Raw genomic sequence first — 20,211 nt, 5'->3', positions numbered from 1 at the left:
TCACCTTGAATATTGTGAACAATTTTGGGCCCCTCACTTGAGAAAAGATGTGCTGGCATTGGGAAGGGTCCAGAGGAGGTTCACAAGGATGATTCCAGAAACGAAAGGGTTATCATACGAGGAATATTTGATTGCTCTGGGGGTCTGTACTTGCTGGAATTCGGAAGGATGAGGGGGAATCTCATTGAAACCTTTTGAATGTGAAAGGCCTCGACAGAGTAGATGTGGAAAGGATGTTTCCAATGGTGGGAGAGTCTAGGACAAGAGGGCACAGCCTCAGGATAGAGGGGCACCCTTTCAAAACAGAGAAGAGGAGGAATTTCAGATTTCAGGTCATTGGGTGTATTTAAGGCAGAGATTGATAGATTCTTGATTGGACATGGCATCAAAGGTTACAGGGAGAAGGCCGGGAACTGGGGTTGAGGGGGTGGGGGGGGAAGGATCGGCCATGATTGAATGGTGCAGCAGACTTAATGGGCCAGATGGCTTAATTCTGCTCCTATGTATTATGGTCTTAACATGACAGGTAATGATGAAGATGAAGTTTTCCTCAAGATTCATTTATTACCAAAGAATGTGTAAATCACAACAATGTTGAGATTTACTTGCTTGCGGGTAGCTACAAAGCAAAAAACCAAAAAGAACCCGATTAAAGAAAAAAACAAGTAAAAATAAAAAATAAAAGACTAACACTTGATGTGCAAAAAGAAAGAAAAAAAACATGCAAACAATTGAAGCAAACAACAACAGCATTCCAAACCAAGATTAAGTCCTCAGATCCAAACTCCAGAATAGCCGGAGTAGGCCCAAAGCCTCGCTTATCAGTTCATCATATTAGCAGGCATGGAGCACAGCAGCCGGGGCAGTCTTCATAGCCTCAGTGCCGTAGAGATAACCATCGCGGAAAATGAGCGAAATTGGCTCTCGTCCTGACTGGCATCGTGCCTTCTCGATCTATCTGGGCCGGTGTTTGAATTAACCCAATGATGGAACAGCAAAAGGCCTGGCACCCTGGAGAGAGGAATGAAGATAATTTTTAACAAAAAAATAATTCACTTTAAATAGTCTCTCATGGTTTTGAATGCTCTGACCTAATCAGTTGGTTCTGTCTCATAGCTAAATAATCATTGTAATTCCATAAGGCTTATTATTCCACTGATGAGCAAAAATCTGAATCTTGTACACTGTATCAGATAAGTTAGTGCACATGCCCTTCGTACAGTACAAAGGAATGCTTTATCCATTCCCTGTAGAAGTGTTTAAACAAACCGCTAAGGAGTGCCTGTCAGAATCTGCCTTGAATTATTTCCAGGAGCTTTGAGTCATCAACATCCCAAGAATCTCTTAATATTTTGCTGCAGACATCTCTGTTTTAGGCCTCAGGCCTAACCTGTCACACAGGGAAATGTAATAGAAATCAGCATGTAAAAATGCTTTGTTTCACTGTAATACAATCAAATGCTATCTCTGATAATTGCCATAATAATTTAGTGAATGTACAGTGTTTGGAGTTGTGGAATGAAAATGAATGCACGTAGTCTTCACTTGCTTTTCTTAATGAATTATTCAATTTTCATTAGAAATGACTGATTTTAAGCCAATAAAAAAAGCAAAGGAAAACACAGTAATGATCATTCTCTGAGGAGATTTAGTACAAGCAGCCATTATACGCTACAGCTCTCAACCAATGTAAGCTGCCATTGATGATAACTGTATTATTTAGTTTTGAAGAGGTAAGAGTTGGTCTTCTTTCTGCAAGATACAGTACATAAGCAGCAACTGCACACTGTGGCACATCTCATTCCCAAAAGACTGGAAGCCAAATACATGGCTCAAACACAGGGCCTATTTATAGTCACTGAACTGGAAATTGGAACTGTCTTATCCATCATTATCCAGCAAGCCAACTCCTACCGTCCACACACACAATGCTGGAGGAACTCAGCAGGTCAGGCAGCATCTATGGAGAGGAATAAACAGTCGCCGTTTCAGGTCGAGACTTTTCACCAGGACTGGGGCGGGAGAAGCAGTCAATTGAATGTGAATATCTGGGGTCCTCAGAGGGTTCAAATCGAGAAGCTTGAAAACGGATTGGGAAGCCACGTTGAACAAGATGGCAGTGGAGAGGAGTTTCCAGGAGGGATATGTGGCTGTAGCAGCAGGTTCAGGTGAGTACATGGTCGAAGAGTCGGAGGGCAGCAGGGATCACAGAGGGGGAGGCGTTGAGAGAGGGTTTCACCCAACTCCTGTCAAAGGGAAGATATAAACTTCTTCAGGATAGGCATCCCTTGAAGAGACTTCACAGTGCAGTACAATCACAAACGTAAGAAAATCATTGAATACCGGAAATCCAAGGAAACACACACAAAATGCTGGAGGAACTCAGCAGGTCAGGCAGCATGTACGGAACGGAATTAACAGCCGACATTTTGGGCTGAAACCCTTCATTAGGACCCTTCATCCGACAATCACCACAGAAGAGTGCTTCACAACCACATCTCTCACCAGGCAGTGACCACCCCCCCTCCCCCACCACACAACCCGGTCAGCAAAGGTGTTATCCCACAAGAATAAGAAAGCCTCCGCAGAGATTAAATCTTTAGGTCTGAATGGGACAATTTAAAATTGGCTGTGCTGTGGATGCTTGTATTATAATCATATACTATGTATATAGTTGAGATGGAGTTTATAGCTAAGCAGGAAGAAGTGTTGTGTATTTAATATTTCAGTAATATCTGAGCAATATTGTAAATGTATTGTTTGATTTGGCATTCTTTTTCATTTAAATAATTCACTGCAGATTAAACGACTCAGAGTAGGCCCTTTGAACTGCACCGCCCCGAATCAACCCTAGCTTTATCGTGGGTCAATGTACAGTGACCAACTAAACTACCGACTGGTGCAGCTTTGAATTGTGGGAGGAAACTGGAGCACCCGGAGGAAACAAACTCCTTGCAGACAGCGCCGGTACTGAACTCCAAACGCCTGACGTCCCAAGCTGTAATAGCAATGCGCTAACTGTTACACTACCATAGCTACCATGATTACTCTTTGTATACTCTCTAGCCACAGGTGAGGACCCAGAGGTCTGAAGACGAACCACTGTTGTTCCCTTACTTCTCCATTGGTGGTGGTGAATATTTGGACTTTCCTAACCCAGGGGGTCATGGAGATGCAGTCATTGGGTTCATTCACACTGGAGATTGATGGATTTCTGGATCTTAAGGAAATCATGGAATTGAGACCATAGTTTGCCTGGATTGAGAACTAGTTAACAGAATAAATGACTCTTTCTCAGGTAGGCAGGTTGTGACTAGTAAGCTAACTCAGGACCAGAGTTTTAGCCCCAAAAATTCATAAATTTGAAGTGGAGGTTGATCGATTCTTAAACAAGAGAAAATCTGCTGATACTGCCTGGCCTGCTGAGTTCCTCCAACATTTTATGTGTGTTGATCGATTCTTAATTAGTAAGGGTGTCGGAGGTTATGGAGAGAAGGCAGAAGATGGAATTGAAAGGTATAATCAATCAGTCATGATGGAAAGGCAGAACGGAATTGATGGCCTGAGTGGCCTAATCCTACTCCTATGTGTGATGGCCTTATGGTCTAATGATCTAAAAAGTCTTCATGAAAATATAGAAAGGGTAAGTGAATTCACAAGAATATGATAGATGGAATATTGTAATATGGAAAATGTGAGCTCACACACATTTTTGCACATAAGGTTATTCTGCATGTGTTGACACAACTGTTAATGTTCGGAGAGTCATTATCCTTGTAAAATGTCACTGAAAACTATTAAAAAGGTAAAGTAAGCAGGTAGAAGGCAAATAATATGTGACTTTTATTACAAGAGATTTGACAATAAAAAGTAAGCATGTTATAATGCAATACCCACACCAGTCCTCATAGAGGGACCAGAAGTGGAAAGGACGAGCTATTTCATGCACCTGGATGCCAACATCTCTAAGGACCTATTTAACTTGAAGTACTGTATACAATATTTATTGCCTAATTAAAATAGGTTTCACTTACCATCAAGGGAGTACAAGACCAGTCCCTAGGATGTCAGTTTTGCCATGTGAGACTGTATTCCCTAGGGTTTAGAAGAATGAGAGGAATTTGGTCACCAAGGTTGATAGTAGAGAGAAGTACCCAATCAAATCAGTTCTGACGAGTTGTTGTAATGCAACTAACTAAATAAATCAATGTCAAACCCCATACCTTAGGTAGAGGAACAAGCGAATTCATATGAACATAAAAATTCAGAGCATTGGCTCCTTTTGTCAGTCTTGTATTAATAAGACCATGGCTGCTCTGACTGTAATTTCACTGCATGGTTAAAGAGGGAGATTATAAGGGAGAATCCCTGTGCTGATTTGGTTTTCGCTGAGGTTAAGACTTCATAATGTGCTTACTCAAATATTAAATGTTAAAGAATACAACCAGGATCAGATTCAGATTTATTGTCACTGACGCGTCGTGAAATCTGTTGTTTTGCAGCAGTAGTACAGTTTCATATATTAAATATGCTTTAAATTATAATAAGAAATATGAACCACAGTTCTGTGCAAAAGTCTTAGGCATGCACACACACATTATATACATATAAAATACTAGGGTACCTAAGACTTTAGCACAGTACAGTAATAATTTTATGTATTGCACTGTACTGCTGCCTCAGAAGAACAAATTTCATGACATATGTGAGTATTGATAAACCTGTTTCTGATAGGGGTCTCCATTGTGGACTGAAAAGTGGGAAGAGGGCTAGGAGAGGGGAATCGTGTTGGGAAAAAGGGAATGGAGAGGAGAGGGAGCAGGAAAAACCAGAGAGACGTTCTGTGATGATCAATAAACCAATTGTTTGGAATCAGATGACCTTGCCTTGTGTCTCAGGGCTTGGGTGTGTCTGCACCTGCACCACCCCCGTCCACAACCCCTGGCACTCCTTCTCTGCCACCTGTCCCACACCTCTCCCACGGCGCTCCACCCTCGCCATTCCCAACATCCTTTGCTCCCGCCAGATTTACAAACTCGCTCTCCGTTCCACATTGACAAATACAGCACTGTGCACAAGATGTGCCTAAGACTTCTCCACAGTGCTACATATAAATATATAAAACATACGAAATAAGTAGTTCAAAAAGGGAGCAAAAATAGTGAGGTACTGTTCATGAGTTCATTGTCCTTTCAGAAATCTGACACAATTTTTACTTCTCTTTTGAAGCAGGCAAGCCACTGATTCTAATAAACGATGAATTGGTGTTATACTGTAGGACATCTGTAGATATTAGACTGAAAACAAGGCATTCTTAAAGATTTGTTCCCAACTGCTTTTCTCCTTTTTCTGAAGTTCACAGTCCTGCAGTAGTCAAGACCTTCTTTCTCATGAAAGATTGGCTGTACTTGCCACATGTACATCGAAACGTACAGTGAAAACGCGTCACCTGAGGTAATGGCCGACACAGTCCAAGGATTGTGCTGGGAGCGTGGCATGCCTACAACTTTATAACCCTAACCTGTACGTCTTTGGAATGTGGGGGTAAGCCAGATCATGGAGAGAATGGACAATCTCCTTACTGGCAGTGGCGGAATTGAACCCTGATAGCGACCGCTGTCGTTGTGAAGTGCTGTGCTAACTGCTCCACTACCACGCCGTGCTGTGAAACCAAGCGACATGATGCAAATCCAGCAACACTGAAGCAGACTTCCACGGTTTGGACTGGGAATTTGAGTATGTAGTCCTGTGTGTCAGCTTTGTAAACTATGCAGTTTAATGGGTGAAAGGTCTTCCATTGCCAGAATTGAGTCCCACGCACATTATCAAGCAAAACCAAGCGTGAAGAGCTCAACCTTGCAAAACATGTGCTTTAGCGCTGGCAAGCAACCTGAAAGGCATCAAGCGTCACCCTATATTCAAACATGCAATCTATGGCAAGGTTTGCTGAATAACATCTTGAAGCCAAAGACAAGCAGAAATATTTTCCTTGCTTTTCACTGACAGTTATTTTCTTCAACCCAGTTCACCGTTGTTAGTCATTCTTCATGTCCAAAACCTGAATTAAGCCTGTCTGTATTTTAATTCATTGGATTATGGGCTTTCTGTCATGGAGAATCACATTAAAATGTGGTCAAGACACCACATTCGTTCTAGATCAGGGACTGAAGAATATCAGAAAATCCTGCAATTCTTTCCTCGCCACATTAGGGGTACTGTGGCCTTCATTAAATACGATCGGTTTACTGGACAAACCTATAGCCATGTACTCTCCATGACTCCACTATATTTAAATGTGTGTGGTTAGCTAGGAAGTAAATCTAAGTGTTAGCAACTGGCCGAAACACTGCAAGTATTCCATACTTGCTTTGTAAACTTGGTTTTCACATTTAATTTGTAATGTTACTGTGGATGTAAGTTACTTTAAATGAAATTTGCAGATTCTGCAGGGAGATGAGCCAAGGAAAATGGAAACCACCCTGTGAAAACAGTTGGTCATTTCTGGTTACGTCAGATCTGCTTTCAACTCTGTGCCCCATTGTCCCATTGCTCACCTTTTAAAAGATCCTTGATACTAACTAACAATGTTTTATAATACTATAGCATTATGCTGTTTCCTTTTAACCTGTGTTGTAAATGCACATTATTTAATTTGGACTAAATGTCAACTTTCTGGGATATATTTTATTTTTTGTTAATTTATTTCTGGTAATATTACTTGATGTGTTGTGTGTGTGAGTTATATATACCGTGTTGGGCACCTTGGTCTGATGGAATGTTGTTTCCTTTGGCAGTATAGGTGAACTTGAAATTGATGCAATTCAGCAAATGAAATAAAGTTTTTCATATTTATGAAAAGAACTAAACTTGCTTTCCTTTCACACTGAAATGTTATTATATAAATTATTTTCTTCTTCCATAACCTGTTTCTATTTCCAGGCAAGTTGCAGTCTGGGAAGCTGTAAATCTTGAAACAAGTGATCCATACAAATTACTGGACGAGTTCAAAATTCAAAGTACATATATGTCACCATATACAACCCTGAAATATTTTTGATGCAGGCATACTCAATAAATCCACAATAGAATAACGTCCATAGTAGAACCAATGAAATATTGCACTAATTTGTGTTTTCAACCAATGTGCAAATGACAACAAACAGCAAATACAAAAATAAATAATTAAATAATAATAATAAACAATAAATATTGAAAACTTGAGATGAAGAGTCCTTGAAAATGAGTCCATTGGTTGTGGAAACATATCAGTGATGGGACAAATGAAGTTGAGTGAAGATATCACCCTTGGTTCAAGAGCCTAGTGGTTGAAGGGTGATGACTGCTCCTGAAGCTGATGGTGTTCCTGAGGCTCCTGTACTTTCTTCCTGATGGCAGCAGTGAGATGAGAACAGGACCTGGGTTGTGGGGGGTGGGGGGGGCTGTGGAGGGATACCTGATGTTGAATGCTACTTCCTCCGACAATGTTTCATATTGATATGCTCAATGTTGAGGAGAACTTTACCCATGACGGACTGGGTTTTGGGAGAACATAATAAATGTTGGGTTTTTAGCTTAGGTCATCTATTCCTACTAAGGTGTGGTTTTGGATAAGATGAAGAGGAAAGGGTGAAGCATAAACTAACATAAATTTAAAAAGAAATCAGGAATGAAAAGACAAAGAATCAGTGTGAGTCATTAAATGGCAATCAGCCTTTGGCTTTTAAGTGTAGCTCGTGATTCAGTACACTGGGGGATCAGCAATTCTGGATTGGGTGTTGTGCAATGAACCGAAATTGATTAGAGAGCTTAAGGCGAAAGAACCCTTAGAAGCGACTGATCATAATATGATTGAATTCACCCAGTGGACTCAGTATGACAGTGGTGTAAAGGAAATTACAGAGGCATGAGAGGAGAGTTGGCCAGAATTGATTGGAAAAGAACACTGGCAGGGATGACAGCAGAGCAGCAATGGCTGGAATTTCTGGAAGCAATTCGGAAGACACAGGATATATATGTCCCAAAGAGGACTAAGTATTCTGAAGGGAAGATGACACAACCATGGTTAACAAGGAAAACCAAAGCCTCCATAAAAGCCTAAGAGAGCATGTAAAATAGTGCAAAAGTTATTAGGAAGATAGGGGATTGGGAAGCTTTTAAATACCAACAGAAGGCAACTAAGAAAGTCATTAGTGAGGTAAAGATGGAATACGAAAGTAAGCTAGCCAATAATATTAAAGAAGATACCAAATGTTTCCTCAGATACACAAAGTGTAAAAGAGAAGCTAAAGTGGATACCAGACTGCTGGAAAACGATACTGGAGAGGCAAAATGGCGGACAAACTGAATAAGTATTTTGCATCAGTTCTCACAGTGGAAGACACTAGTAGTATGGCAGAAGTTCTATCTATCAGGGATCATGAAACATGTGACCTTTCATGAACTGAAGGGTCTAAAGGTAAATAAGTCACCTGGACCAGATGGTGTGCAACCGAGAGTTTGGAAAGAGGTGGCTGAAGAGATTGTGGAAGCATTAGTAATGAACTTTCAAGAATCACTAGATTCTGGAATGGTTCCTGAAGACTATAAAATTGTAAATGTCACTCCACTCTTAAAGAAGGGAAAGAGGCAGAAGAAAGGAAACTATAGGCCAGTTAATCTGGCCTCAGTGGTTGGAGCCAATTATTAAGGATGAGGATTCAGGGTACTTGGAGGCACATGGTAAAGTAGGCCGTAGTCAGCATAGTTTCCTTAAGGAAAAATTTTCCCTGCAATTAACAAGTTAACAAGTAGGATAGACAAAGGAGAATCAGTTGATGTAGTTTACTTAGATTTTTTAGAAGTTCTTTGACAAGGTATCACACATGAGGCTGCTTAACAAACTATGAGCCCATGTATCATGGGAAAGATTCTAGCGTGGATAAAGCAATGGCTGATTGGCAGGAGGCAAAGAATGGGAATAAAGGGAGCCTTCTCTGGTTGGCTCCCAGTGACGAGTGGTGTTCCACAGGGGTTTGTGTTGGATCTGATTCTTTTTACATTATATGTTAAAGATTTAGATGATGGAGTTGATGGCTTTGTTGCAAAGTTTATAGACGATATGAAGATAGGTGGAGAGGCAGGTAGTTTTGAGGAAGTAGAGGGACTTAGATTAGGAGAATGGGCAAAGAAAGGTCAGATGACATACAGTGTCAGGAAGTGTCTGTCATAAACTTTGGTAGAAGAAATGAAAGGGTTGACTATTTTCTAAGTGGAGAGAAAATACAAAAAACTGAGGCGTAAAGGGACTTGGGAGCCCTTGCGCAGGATTCCTTAAAGGTTAATTTGCAGGTTGTGTCTGTGGTGAGGAAGGCAGATGCGGTGCTAGTATTCATTTCAAGAGGACTAGAATATAAAAGCAAGAATGTATTGTTGAGATTATATAAAGTACCGGTGAGGCATAACTTGGAGTATTATGAGAGGCTTTGGGCCCCTCATCATAGGAAGGATATGCTGAAACAGGAGAGGGTTCACAGCAAGTTCACAAAAATTATTCCAAGATTGAATGGCTTGTCATATGAAGAGTGCTTGATAGCCCTGGGCCTGTATTCACTAGAATGAGGGGTGACCTCATTGAAACCTATCGAATGGTGAAAGTGCATGTGGAGGGGATGTTTTCTATGGTGGGTGAGTCTAAGACCAGAGGACTCTATTCTGAGGGCTGTCCTTTTAGAACAGAGATGAGGAGGAATTTCTTTAGACAGAGCATGGTGAATCTATGGAATTCTTTGCCACAGTCAGCTGTGGGTGCCAAGCCATTGACTAATTTAAGGCAGAGGTTGATAGATTCTTGATTGTTCAAGGTATGAAGGAATACAGGGAGAAGGCAGGAGACTGGGGCTGAGAGGAAAATTGGATCAGCCATGACGAAATGACAGAGCAGACTTGATGGGCCAAATGGTCTAATTCTGCTCCAAAATCTTATGGCCTCATGGATCTTTAATCAAAGTAAACTTTTTTCATAATAAAAAAGTACTTACAAGAATAAACCATGCAAAGCATTTTCATTCCTACATTCATAGACAGAATCAGAATCAGGTTTAATATCACAAGCATATGTTGTAAAATTTGTTGTTTACTGCAATTAAAAATTATTGAGGTAGTGTTCATGGGTTCAATGTCTATTCAGAATTTGGATGGCAGAGGGGAAGAAGCCGTTTCTGAATCATTAATTGCGTGTCTTCATGTTCCTGTACTTTCTTCCAGGGTGATGAGGGTCCTTAATGATGGATGTCACCCTTTTGAGGCACTGCTCCTTGAAGATGTTCTGAATGGCTGGTGCCCATGATGGAACTGACTGAGTTTACCACTTTCTGCAGTTTATTCGGTGTTAAGGATCTGGCCTGAACGCTGGGTCGAAGGGCCTCTTCGGGTAGCTCTGGATCACGATAGTCTTTAATTTCACTGATTTCTGTTTTCTTTCACCTGGCCATGTGGGTTCTGGCCCAGCCCCTTTCCTTTTTGGACTTCCTCCAATTACCTGCTTGTCTCCTCATTTGCACCCACCGGTTTCTAATTTTTGCTCATTACCCTGTCCATTTAAACCCTGCCTTGACTAGCATTCTCTGCCAGTTCTGACCTGTGTTGTTCTAGCCTGTCACTGTGACTTCTGCCAACTGATTTTACCTGATTCTGTGTTTTGAATTTTTGCTGGTTCTTGGACTGGATTTTTACCTGTGCACTCTGGACTGTCTGCCCTTGCCTGACTGCCTTTCCTGGGGTAAGACCTCTGCCTGCCATTTTGGATTTGTGCCTGCCTTCTGTTTTTGAAAGACTGTTGCCTTTGTGCTCCCTAATAAATCCTGGTGAAAAAGTATTCATTGGTCTGCACTTGAGTCCCTCTGGAACCTGACAATTTGGATCCTGTGCAGTTCACCCCCCCCCCCCACCTCCCCATAAGGGATGATGATGCAGCCAGTTAGAATGCCTCCATGATACATCTCTAGAGATTAGTGAGTGTTGTTTGTGATATACCAAATCTCCTCAAACTCCAGATGGAATATATCTGCTATCATGCCTTCTTTGTAACTGCATTGATATGTTGGGCCCAGAATAGATCCTTGAAGATATTGACACCCAGGTAGTTGAAATTGCTCATTCTTTCCACTGATGATCTGTCAAAGAGGACTGGTGTATGTGTGTGTGTGTTCCTTTGTCTTCCCCTTCCAGAAGCTCTCAATCAATTCTTTTGTCTTGCTGGTGCTGACTGCAAGGTTGTTGCTGTAACACCACTCAATGAGCTGATCTATCTCACTCCTGTACACCTTCACGTCACCTACTGAAATTCTGCCTAGATGGTGACGAGAAGGTATACAGAAGTAAGACAAATGCTTTCAGTGTTCCAATCTCATGTGCTCCCCTCAGGTAGCACTCTACTACAATAATTGGGGGGTTTCCTCACCCAGCCTGGGTATTCCTTCTCTGACAGTGGGGTTAAATTGCAAAAAGCTGTTCTCTGAATTGTCACCTGAAGGTTAAATGTCAAGCAGCAGTATCAAAAGTGTCCTTCCACACATCACCAGGCCAGATGATTCTTGAAATCAGTATTATCCATCCAAGAGGAAAGACAACTGGCTCTAGAGACAGTGAAATTAAATTTTAGTGGGTGCCTGATAATGCAGATCAGAGAATTTAAACAAGCAAAGTATTTGTTTTCCAAGTCCACTGAAAGGGAAGTGAAGGGCCTTGGCTCAAAATGAAAGCAGCTTGCAGTTGTTATACAAGCACTGTTTACACATGGCATTAATAAACAATTGGGTTGTCAGTGACCTGTCTGCCACTTAGTTGTCTCTGACTGATTTTGAAACTGATTATATCCTGTTCTTGCAGAATACACACAATTCACTAAACTGGTTTGAGGGATTAAGTCTACCCCGTCTGTAACAAGACAGAATCAGAATCAGGTTTATGATCACGGATTTATATAACGTATTGATCTGCGGCAACAGCAGAGAGTGAAGACGCAAGTTTACCTTTAACTATAAAATGAATATGCAGTGCAATAAAGGAGACAATGAGGCAGTGTTGACGGGATCATGGTCCACTGAGAAATCTGATGGCAGAGAGGTAGAAACTGTCCCTAAATCGTGCATTCAGGCTCCTGTACCTCCTCCAAGATGGTGGTAACAAGAAGAGGTCATGTCCCAAATGAGGACATGATCTTGCTCTGTGAAAATTGATTTTCATTCACATGCAACTTTGCTAGATTTAAGAGCTTTTTAAACTATGAAACAAGTGAATTTAACTTTTATGCTGTTGACATTTAAAAGTAAAGCCAGGACATTTTTTTCAATAATTTCAGTGCAACCATATTCCTCAAGCACAATGATTTCTTGAAACTTGTAATTAGGAGGCTGAATATGTCAATCCATTGCTTCCTGCAACATTGAGTTGTACGGATGATGAAGATCATGGGGTTTACCTTGGATGCTCAGATCATTGTCCTCAGTGGGGCTCTGCAAACTCATTTCCCTCTTCTCATTACTACCATTATGAGCCTGAAGACACACACCCAAACACTTCAGGAACAGCTTCTTGCCCTCTGCCATCAGATTTCTGAATGATGATGAACCCGTGAATACTACTTCACTATTATGCACTCTTTTTGAACTACTTATTTTCTTTATATTTGTTATTGTAGCTTATAGTATTTGTTATGTTTTACACTGTACTGCTGCTGCAAAACCACTCGCTGGAATTCAGAAGAATGAGCTCATCGAAAGGTATCGAATATTGAAAGGCCTTGATAGAGTGGATGTGGAGAGGATGCTTCCTATGGTTGGAGCCTGAGACCAGAGGGGACAGTCTCAGAAAAGAGGGGTGTCCTTTTAGAATGAAGATGAGGAGGAATTTCTTTAGCCAGAGAGTAGTCTATCTGTGAAATTCATTGCCATAGGTGGCTGTGGAGGCCAAGTCACTGGGCATACTTAAGGAAGAGTTGACAGATTTTTGATTAGTCAGAATATGAAGGGATGCTGGGAGAAGGGAGGAGATTGTGGCTGAGTGGAAATGGATCAGCCATGATGAAATGGCGGAGCAGACTCTGGGCCTAATTCTACTCCAATATCTTAGGGAGTTATGGTCGTATATGTCAGTGAGCATACCAAGGGGAATGAATTTAAGGTGAGGGGGGTAATTTCAAGGGAGATGTGAGAGTCAAATATTTTACACAGTGGCAGGTGCCTGGAATGTGCTGCCTGGGGTGGTGACAGGTAGAAACATTTGATGAAAATGGAAAGATATGGACATTAATGAGGGTATCAGGTTGGTTATTTGATGACTAATTTGGTTTGACACAACATTGTGGGCTGAAGAGGCTGTTCCTGTACTGTCTGTTCCATAATAAGCCTGATCCTGATTCTGACTCCCGATCCATCCACTGCAACCGCATGAGCAGAATGAGAAAACAGGACTAATCTCCATTGTGTTTTACCAGCAACCAAATCGATTCTAATCTGGAGCGAACTCCCTGAAACTACTGGAAAACAGCTGCATCTTCAGAGAAAATTGAGAAAAGTACACTCAGTGCTCTCTTTGTTAGGTACCCTCTGAACCAAACAAAGTGACCAGTGAGCGTATGTTCAGGGTCTTCCACTGCGGTAGCCCATCCACTTCAATGTTCAACACGTTGTGTGTTCAGAGATGTTGTTCTGCACACCACTGTTGCAATGCATGGTTATTTGAGTTACTGTTGCCTTCCTGTCAACATTCTCCACTGATCTCTCCCAAAGTGTTTTCAAACAAAGTGTTTTCACCCACAAACTCCCATTCACCGGATGTTCTTAGTTTCTCCCATCATCCTCTGTAAACTCCAGGGAGCATTGGACGTGAAAATCCCAGAGGATTGGCAGTTCCTGAGATTCACAAACCACCCTGTCTGGCACTAACAATCATTCCACAATCACATTCATTTAGATCACATTTCTTCCCCATTCTGATCTTTGGTCTGAACAACTGCACTGCTTTACCATTTCTGAACGCTTTTGTGCATTGAGTTGCTGCCGCATGATTGGCTGATGAGACTTGTGGGTTAACGTACAGGTGTACCTAATAAAGTGGCCACTGAGAGCATATCTCCCTTTCTCCTGTGGTCCACTCCCCTCTGCAATCAGATTTCTTCTTCACCCCTTTACCTCTTCACCTATCACCTTCCAGCTTCTCACTTCGCCCCCACCCACCTACCTTCCCTCTCACCTGGTCTCACCAATCACCTGCCAGCTTGTACTCTTTCCTCTTCCCCCACCTTCTTATTTTGGCTTCTTTACCCTTCCTTTCCAGTTCTGTTGAATGGTATCAGCCTGAAATATTGTCTGTTTATTCTTCACTGTGGATGCTGCCTAATCTGCTGAGATCCAGCATTTTTGTGCTCGCTGCTCTGGATTTCCAGCATCTGCATTATTTCTTGGTTGTGCATTTTGTTCAAAAGTAACTCCTGATTCTAATGTTCTTGTAACAGGATCCTGGTCAGAGAGTTCCGGCATCCGAGACAGCCATTAAAATTCAGCTTGATTCCTGACACAGAATACTTTTGCACAAAGCTTTCTGTAGTGGTAGTGTAGCAGTTAGCATGATGCTATTACAGTTTGGAGCGTCAACATTCGAAATTCAATCCCAGTGTCCTCCGTAAGGAGTCCCTGTATGTCCTACCCTTGGAATAAGCGGGCTTTCTCTGGGTGCTCCAGATTGGAAAGGTCAGGGTGTCGAGGCCCGAGACAAGGGGCCAGGCTGATTCAGCTCACTGCTTTGCTCTGCGCTGAACTAGGGGTCTGGGGACAGATTCGTTGTGGACTTCAGTTCAGAATGCATTTGCTGGCATTTATTGTTTGCATGACTTTTTTTCTCTCTGTACATTGTGTGTTTGGTCTATTTTTTAATGGGTTCTTTGAGTTTGTTTTGTGGCTGCCTGTAAGGAGACGAATCTCAAGGTTGTATGATGCATACATACTTTGATAGTAATTGAACTTTGAACATTCCTCCCGCAGTCCGAAGTTGTACTGGGTTATGGGCTGAGTGCAGGTCGATGGGACTAGGTGAGATTAAGAGTTCAGCATGGACTAGAAGGACAGACTAGAAGAAGGCACAGACTAGGATCTCATTGGTTATGTGGGTAGATTAATTGGTCATCGTGAATTGTCCCGTGATTAGTTCAGGATTAAATCAAGGCTGTCGGGGGTTACTGAGCAGCATGGCTCCAAGGGCCAGAAAGGCCCATTCTGTGCTGTATCGCTAAATAAATAATAAAATAAAAAAGATTGTGGATTGTCCTTGTCCCTGTTATTGTCATAAGACCATAAGGCCTTAAGATATAGAAGCAGAATTAGGCCGTTCAGTTCATTGAGCTGGCACTGCCATTCCATGCCAATTTATCATCCCTCTCAACCCCATTCTTCTCCCTGTGACTTTTGACACCTTTACTAAGCAAGAACCTATCAACCTCCACTGTAAATATACCCAATAACTTGGCCTCCACAGCCATCTGTGGCAATGAATTCCATAGATTTACCACCCTCTGGCTAAAGAAATTTCTCCTCATCTGTTCTGCGGCTGTGCCCGCTGGTCCTCGACTTTTCTGCAATACGAAACATCCTCTCCAAGTCCACCTTATCTAGAAATATTCTGTACGTTTCAATGAGATCCCTCCCACAATTCTTCGAAACTCCAGTGAGTTCAAGCCCAGAGTCATCAAACCCTGATTTAAGCATTTAAGGGCTCAGCAGAAAATGGGCTTCAAATGATAGACTGCAGACATTCTAGCTAGAAACTTCCACAGTGTGAGATTGATGGAGATTTACCTCCTGAAAAAAATCTTTGAGGCTTGTTTGTTTTTAAATAATATTTATCAAAATGTTTTAAAACTCTGAATATTTTTAAACAATTTCAAAAGTTGAGCTTAATGACTGAACGTATCTATTTTCTTTCTAATCAGCAGGTCAGGAAGTGACTGGCCATAAAGACCCAGTGTTAGGTCAGGCTAGGGTAGGACCCCAGAGGAAGCCTGAGGATGTACACTCAATGTGTTTGGAACAGTTTCTTCCCCTCTGCCATCAGATTTCTGAACAGTCCATGAAACCATGAACACAATTTTGCCATGAACACACCTCCCAAAGAGGTTGTCTCTGTGTCTCTGTGTCTCTGGTCAGGGAACATGGAAGATTTAAGTGGAAAAGCCATTGCACTGGGCAGTTTCACTCTCTCAACCTCAGACATCTGGGTCCAATGGTACAAACAAGTGTCACAAACTGGAGACTTGCTTGCAGTGGATGATTGCGATGTCTTCTGTGCCTCGTCATGCCATTCTCCATGGGGCATTGCAGAACCACCTTCCTGGATCTCACTGGAGATCCCATCCACCCAGTCCAGCGGAGCTGACGACGCATGCTACAACAGGCATGTCCCTAATTCACAGTGGTATGAGGCCGCCAGCTACTTCACCTGATTTAGCCCACCTGTCGAAGTGCTATACCAGGATTCATGGCTTCATGGACAGTTCAGAAATGTATTTTTTTCTTATTGTAACTTATCGTGATTTTTAAAATTTATTACACTCTACTGCTGCTGCAAAACGACAAACTTCACGACATACGTCAGTGGTTATAAACTTGATTCTGATTTCCCTAGTGCAGCATACTCCAGGTGGAATCGATAATGGATATTTGTATTGATGTTTGTCATTCTCTTTATATCGATAAATACAGGACCATAATAAATCCCAGATGTATTTACTTGAGAGCAGCTGAACAGTGGCAGTTCTGTTCAGCATAGGCAACTCAGTTTATGTCCACTTAGCTGAAACTGTAATGATAGATATAACAACATTACTTATGAAAGCAAAATCTCAAGCAGCCCCTCTTTGGTTTCTTCCTATTGCAAATTTGTCAAAAGTTGCCAAATCATTGGCAGGTGCTAAGAAGTGTTGTACATACAAGGGGTGATTGATAAGTTTGTGGCCTAGGTAGAAGGAGTCAATTTTAGAAAACCTAGCATATTTATTTTTCCTACATTTACACACTTAATCCAGCGGTCGTGGAGCATACGGATCCCTTCTTTGTAGAAGTCGGCATCTTGGACCTCCAAGAAGTGGTCCGCAGCAGGGGTGATTGATAAGTTTGTGACCTAAAGTAGAAGGAGATGAGGAGAAACTTCAAACTTTCTGCATTTTCACTGAGTTGAACTGCACGTGCATATAACGAGAGCTGTATAACTCATCTCCTTCTGCCTTAGGCCACAAACTTATCAATTACCCCTGCTGTGGACCACTTCTACAAAGAAGGGATCCGTATCCTCCACAACCGCTGAACTAAGTGTGTACATGTAGGAGGGGACTATGTTGAAAAATAAATGTGCTAGGTTTTCTAAAATTGACTCCTTCTACCTTGGGCCACAAACTTGTCAATCACCCCTTGTACTTTCACATACATTCAGTAGGCACTTAATTAGGTGTGCCTGTACATCTGCTCGTTCATGCCAATCATGTAACAGAACCTCAATGCATAAAAGCATGCTGACATGGTCAAGAGGTTCAGTTGTTCAGACCAAACTTCAGAATGAGGAAGAAATGTGATCTAAGTGACTTTGACTCTAAAGACTGTCGTGCCAGATGAGGTGGTTTGATTATCTCGGAAACTGCTGAGCCCCTAGGGTTTCCATGCACAACAGTCTCTAGAGTTTTCAGAGAATGGTGTGGGGGGGGGAAAAACAAAACAAAAACATCCAGTGTGTGGCATTGCTGTCAGTAGAAATGCCTTGTTAATGGGAAAGGTCAGAGGAGAATAGCCAGACCAGTACAAGCTGTCAGGAAGACAACAGTAACTCAAATAACCACATGTTACAAGTTGCTAGAGCAACTGGTGGGTGTGATTTTGGTTTCAACATTTCAGAAGTTTCGATAGGTACACGGAATGGAGTGGTACAAAGGGCTGTGGTTGAAGTATAAGTCAATGGGACTAGGCAGTTTAAATGGATCATTATGGACTAGATGGGCCAAAGGGCTGTAGTTTTATATAATTCCAGGACTCTATACAATACTCCAAAACTAGCCTAACAAAAGCTTGTACCACTGCCACATGATCTTTGAAGGCAAGCAGGTAGTTTATCCTTTCTACCACCCTATCTCCATGTGAATCTGAATCAGACTCAGGTTTATTATCACTCACGTGTGTCGTGAAATGTGTTGCTTTGCAGCAGCAGTGCAATGCAAAATGTACAAAAATGACTAAGTTGTATTAAAATATACAGAGCCCTTGAGTCAGAGAAAAGTACAGTACAGATACAGTCACCCTGGCCCGTCCAATCCATGCAGAAACCATTTAAACTGCCTTCTCCCATCGACCTGACATTTTTTAATGTAAACAAATAGGTAGTGCAAAAAGAGCAGCTGTGCCCATGGTCTCATGGTCTATTCGGAAATGGGAAGAAGTTGTTCCAAAAACATTGTGTCTCAATGAGGCTCCTGTACCACCTCCCTGATGGTAGCAATGAGAAGAGTGTGTGTCCTGCATGGTGAGGCATTGAAGATGTCTTCGATCGTGGGGAGGCTATTGCCCATATTGGAGTTGGCTGAGTTTACAATCCTCTGCAGTACTCTGATTCTGAATCCCTTTGAATATTAATGTCCTTAAGGGTCCAGCTATTTTTTTTTTTCATCTTTGCTCTTTCATTTGACTGACCATCACCTCGCACTTGTCCTAATTAAACTGCATCTATCATGGTCACCCAGACTTCAAACTGATTTATACTCTCCTCTATTCTTTGACAGGTGTATGGAGTAGACCTTCTGGTGAAGGGGCTTGTCGTGTCCTTTCTGGAGCAGTTCACTCACCTTTGGTCCCCACCGGACACTCAGTTCTCACCTGCCGCTCCAAATAGCTGTTAGCATGTGACAGCAGTCGCACTCCCATACTCTGCTTCAACAGGCAGGCTAAACCGGGCGAGGATAGCCGGTGGTCTCAGATCTCTGCTACATATCTGTCCTAGCATGTGAAGTCAGCTCTGGCGGACTGGGCAAATGAGATCTACAGTGAGAGACCACGGCCAGAAAGGTGGCACTGCGACACTCCATGGAGAGCGAAGAACACAACAAGTTGCAGAAGACACCATGGTCATCCACTGCAACCGAGGAAGATCCCAGTTTGTGACACTTATCCGTACCACTGGCTCAGGACTTGAGGTTGAGAAAGTGGAACTGCCCCACTTCAAAACCTCTCCCACACCATTAGTTGATAACTTTCAACAACTTTGCTAATATTCATGGCTTCTGCAAAATTACTAATCAGACCATTTTCAGAGAGTTCAATGTACATTTTCAGAGAGATTAAAGATTGTCATGTTTACATCAGTAAAATGCCTCATTTGCTTCGATGACCAACACAGTCTAAGGATTGTCTGGGGGCAGCCTGTAAGTGTCGTCACACTTCCACCACCAGTCAATAGAGCACGCTTGCAATTTACCCTCCTTAACCCTGGCTGTAGAACGTAGAACATGGAATAGTACAGCACAGTACAGGCCCTTCCGCCCACAGTTGTGCCGACCCTTAAACCCTACCTCCCATATAACCTCCCACCTTAAGTTCCTCCATATATCTGTCTAGCAGTCTCTTAAATTTCACTAGTGTATCTGCCTCCACCACTGACTCAAACAGTATATTCCACGCATCAACCACTGAGTAAAAGAGTGGTTGAGCATCAATAGAATGCTGGAGGAACTAGAGGAAACCTCACTTAATCACAAGGAGAATGTACAAGCTCTTTAAAGTTTACAGCTCAGTTAATTTTATCAAGTACATATGCAGTATGTTACTATAACAACAACCACAAAATGCTGGAGGAACTCAGCAGACCAGGCAGCATCTACGGAAAAGACTATCTAGTCGATGCTTTGGGCGGAGACCCTTTTCCAGGATGGATGTTAAAAGGTTATGTCCCGAAAAGTCGACTGTTTACTCTTTACCATAGATGCTGCCTGACCTGCTGAGTTACTTCAGCATTTTGCGTGTGTTGCTTGGATTTCCAGCACCTGCAGACTTTCTGTTGTATAGGACACCATATATGACCCTGAGATTCATTTTCCTGTGGGCATAGACAGTGGTGTGAATCAATCTTTCTTTTTTGATCTTTTTATTAGTTTCATAAAATATAAACATAGCAATAATACAAATAGTTGGAGATACATTGTTGTAC

The 20,211-nt window shown here is 42.0% G+C and overlaps 1 long non-coding RNA gene across 1 annotated transcript in view; it reads right to left on the bottom strand.

Annotated features, from left to right (window-relative positions):
- Positions 1–554: 554 nt before the first annotated feature.
- LOC134358238 (uncharacterized) overlaps positions 555–20,211 on the bottom strand; it is a 119,612-nt gene continuing 99,955 nt past the window's right edge. The window contains exons 3-4 of the long non-coding RNA XR_010020838.1: positions 4,035–4,095; positions 555–1,011 (exon numbers count right to left, since the gene is read on the bottom strand). This is a non-coding gene — a long non-coding RNA (uncharacterized LOC134358238). The remainder of the gene's footprint in view (positions 1,012–4,034; positions 4,096–20,211) is intronic.

The sequence above is a fragment of the Mobula hypostoma genome, chromosome 2 (assembly GCF_963921235.1).
Source record: "Mobula hypostoma chromosome 2, sMobHyp1.1, whole genome shotgun sequence".
Taxonomy (NCBI): domain Eukaryota; kingdom Metazoa; phylum Chordata; class Chondrichthyes; order Myliobatiformes; family Myliobatidae; genus Mobula; species Mobula hypostoma.
This window is presented reverse-complemented; position numbering and strand designations above follow the sequence as displayed.